Source organism: Anarrhichthys ocellatus, unplaced genomic scaffold, assembly GCF_004355925.1.
Source record: "Anarrhichthys ocellatus isolate YVR2014 unplaced genomic scaffold, GSC_Weel_1.0 scaffold92, whole genome shotgun sequence".
In the NCBI taxonomy this organism is placed as follows: domain Eukaryota; kingdom Metazoa; phylum Chordata; class Actinopteri; order Perciformes; family Anarhichadidae; genus Anarrhichthys; species Anarrhichthys ocellatus.
The window spans coordinates 1,288,564-1,293,045 of NW_022280122.1; positions in this window are offsets into that span (position 1 = coordinate 1,288,564).

Below are 4,482 nucleotides of genomic sequence, written 5' to 3' on the forward strand. Positions count from 1 at the left end.
GTTAGTTCTTTTGGCAATTTTTCAGGCTTTGTATTTTCACGAACTTCTCCTAAAGTATTTATGCGATTGGCTTCAAATTTGGTCAGAACGATCTTAAGACTTTTATAATGAAAACTTATCAAAATCATGAGTTTTCAAGCAACAACCATGGCGTGGTGTCCATTTTGTACAATTTTTCATGAAAATTGAAGTTGTTGTAACTCCAAGGTACATTGTCAAATATGCCCAAAATTTGTTATGCAGGATGCTAGTCCAGGCCTGAAAACATTTGCATGCCTCAATTTTTCATAGTCATAGCGCAACCTACTGGCAAAGGGAAATGACAAGTTTTACACTTTGATGTACTCCTAGCGATTTCACTAGATCAACCTCAAATTGTAGAAAGAAAGCCTTAAGACATTGATGATAGTTCATCATAATTATTGTGAATCAAAAAACTGAAACTGGTAGAATAGATATCCGCACACTTAAATCTATGCAGAGAAGACTTTGTTTGTAAAACATCTATAAACATTACATAGCTATTACAACTTTATTTAAATATAAAATAATTATTTGATATAACACACAATTACGATAAAATGATAATGTTACTAATAATAAGTTAACATTATTTATTATCATGCTATTGTTTGTTAACAGTAAAATAACTATTAACTAGTTTACTATTCATAATTTAATGGTGGTTATTATAAGTGTTACGACTCATTGGATACCAGTGTGATAACAGTTCTGCGGCTGATGAGAAGGCCCTGCAGAGAGACACCCATGAAGATCACCCGCGCACATCTGCATGCCCTGGAAGACTTCTATAGCTACCGTTGCCTGCAAAAGGCATCCTGGCGCTTACATTTCAGCTATAGATTTATTTACTTGCCTGATTCATTGGATTCACACTATGAGCCTCGACATAACCAAATTGATTTAGCTGTTTGAAACGTGTGAATCTATGTTGATGCAAATCAAATTGAGATGCGGACATCACATATATTCACTATATTTTATGTACATATTTTTTTTAAACAGAGAAAACCCATCCATTTTTCTATAGAATGTAGCACAGTTAAACAGTTTTAGATATTATCAAGGTTTTTTCATTAAAGAGCTTATTTTGTCTCGGAGTCTTATACTGATGCACCGAGGCATGCTTTAGCATATGTAGGAGTGAACTCCAGTGTAAACCCATGCCTATCATTATTAGATGGTCAGAGCAACTGACATAGTTTAAAGAGCAAGAAAGTCTGCAAAGCACAGGTGGGACAGAAGGATAGACGGGTCAATAAACACAGGACTTTCACTCACGAGACTTCTGTTCGTGTCTCATGTGAAAGGTCAGTTTATTTTACCATAATTGTGTTGCGTAATTTCTGTACTTAACTAGAGCCAGTTACAAAACTGTAATTTTACATAACAGATAGTCATTTTAACCCAAACCACAATCTTTTCTAAGCCTAACTAAGTTGTTCTGTTGCATAAGTAAACCTAAAAACTAAGTAAACCTACATTTGAAGTTTACTTTCCTTGTGAACACTGAGGTTTATTTTGAAAAGGAAACTGACACCTCAGTCTAAGATGGATTCATCTCCAAGATCTCCTTGCTGCAAGATTGAATCTTCTCCAATACCAGGATTTGCTTGTTTTCTTCACTGGATATGATTAAAAAATTCCATATTTGCGAAGTTGATCGGACAAAACGAGCATAAAACTGGCAAATTCTGCCAATGGAGTATTGTGATCTGCTATTCTGTTTATATGAAAGATACTGATGCATTTACAGTAAATCTTATGTTAGTTTGTTAAGGCTGAACAAATCTAAGGGTGTTGTATTAAGAAAATAATATTTTGAGCATTTAGTAAAAAGACCAGATGACTTGTAAAATAGAATTTCTGCAGTGATAATGAAGTGAGTGTGATTTGATGTGTACTCCTCCCTCACAGGCTGCTGTGTACAGCTCGGAGGCCTGCAGTAAGGAGGGCTGGGGTAATCATCATTAAGCATGGACGCTGCAGATGCGACTAAACGAGCTTGCCTTCCAAGCCATTAACTGCATTTCGGCTCCAGCAACTTCACCACAGAGCTTTCTCTTCGCAGCAGCCGCCTCTCTGTGCTTTGGGCTACATTCACCACAAACTCTATCCACATAAGCTCTTTAGAGACTCCATTAGAGCAAAGAAAGACACCATTTGTGAAGACACAATGTATATTGGAGAGTTAATCAAGCTTCTTAATTTGCCCAGGGCCCATTACTCAATGTGGCTTATTGTGTGGTCAAGAAGACAAACATGGCCTGTCGCAAATAGACACAATGCACCTTTAATCTTCCCAGGGCAGGTGGAAACCAACAAACTACCTGCCAATCACATAAATTGCAACATGGTTTTCATTAAAAGTTCAAGAAGTCTTCAGTGTTGGCAAAGAGCCTCAGAGCCTCTGTCTAATAAACTGTAAACACACAACTGTTTTGCTTCGCTTGCATTGTGCTGCATAAAACCATTTGACTTTTAAATTGAATGTAGCAGGCAACCCGTTTAAAACCGCAAACACAATTATGGTTTAATACAGTATCCACCCGTGGATTGTCCCTCATAAATAATCATGTCCAAGAGTTAAAGTGATTAGCGTGTGAAGGAGACATGTGACAGCACCATGCAGCGCTTGTCGCCCAGGTGGGAGATAAAGGGGGGAAGGATGGTTATTATTTTTTGTCTGCCACCTGGAGTTTGGAGGGAGAACGAAGATGAACCAAACATCCCAACTTTCCTTCCATTTTCTCCCAAAGTCTGCTGCTGTCAGAAAGTCTCAAATGCAAACCTCACTGGACTGACACTGCTCGCTATTATTCATCTACCTTTCCCTCAGGTAATGCGGGGTAGTGGAAACTAAATGGGGAAACATGCAGGGATGATGTCTGTGTCGAAGTTTTTCCTAGGGATTTGTTTGGTAATGCTGTTACTTTCACAGCTGTGATACATTCTGGCTGACGTAATTTAGGCTAGATTGAAGCCAAACGTAGCACCACGGTGCCCTAACTGTCCACTTCATATTGGGAATGTATCTGCTTTTTGTCAAACTGCCCATTATATCCATGTATATTTCCCTACCCCTCTCTCTTTTTCTGATAACCTATCTGAATTCAATAGTTGCTCTATGAAAAAATAAATGAGTGACTAATGTTGAGGTTTAAAACAAAGGATGAGAGCCTACAGGCCGCAGGTACTTTTCTGCTGCGAGCTTCTTACTGCGCACGCGCACCAGAAAAATGGGCTGGATCCGGTTCAAAATCAAAATCAATATTTAATGTACTACACAAAATTCACTTACAAACTGAATTAACTATCAATAGTAATGTTCTCAAGAACAGAGACCACATGCACTCGTCCTCACAGGTCTGGCCAATCCAGGTGCTGAAAAAGAGGGGCGGAAGTGGTCTGAAGAATGCTCCCTAAAACATTATTTTATATCCCCTGACAGTCGGAAAGTATCCGAAACTGTCCTAAAACGTCTGAATGATCTTCCGTTGATCAGTGATTGGCTCCATTTGAATCCTGTCCCCTCCCTGGATCGATCCTTTGTGGCAAACATCCTGAACTCCTCCTCTCTGTGACCTGCTGGTCAGTTGTCCACCTCTGTTCTCTGCTGCACCTCTGTAAAGCCTCACTCAAAATGTTCCCTTTCTGACCCTCAAAACTATTCATACAGTGTTTTTTGAACTCACTTTTTATTTAGTTTTCAACAACATAACAACATGCATTTTCAGACAGTTACTTTCTTTGTCCATTTTTCAGCTGTATGTAGTCTTGGTGCACATGGTATTCAGGTACAGTGTACAATGCACAGAAGGAACAACAAACATCAGATGGTGCTCACTCCAAGAGAAAAAGAGGGGGAAAATAATAATTGATTACATGCATCCATGAAAAAAAATAAAAAAATAAAAACAAGGGATGAAGAAATAACAATTGTCCACTCCTGAATGTAGTATTGTAGGTGCTATATATGCTTTTCAGAGAGGATGGTGTATAATGTGTGTGTGTAGAGAGAGTTAACAGGTATCAGTTCAACCAGATCGAGCAACATATAGTAATAACCCTCATTGTAATAATAACGCTATGACAGGACCCCATCGTTTAGTAAAGATAGGCTTTTGGAGCCTTAATGAATATGTGATTCGCTCCATTTGATAGATGTCCCATACTTTTTGGATCCATATATCGTATGTAGGGGGATCCGGTTTTAGCCATCTGATGGTTATACCCTTAAATGCTGCTGTGAGTAGTATGTTCAGAAGGTATTTTTTGGCCCTCCCATCCAGACCTTCAGGTATCGCTCCCAATAGTGCTACTGTGGGGTCTTGTTGGATATCCTGTTGGAATATCTCTTTGAGGGCATCAAAGACTTCTCTCCAGTATGCATTTAACTTAGGACATAGCCAGAATATACAGTTGTGTGAAAAAGTGTTTGCCCCCTTCCTGATTTCTTAT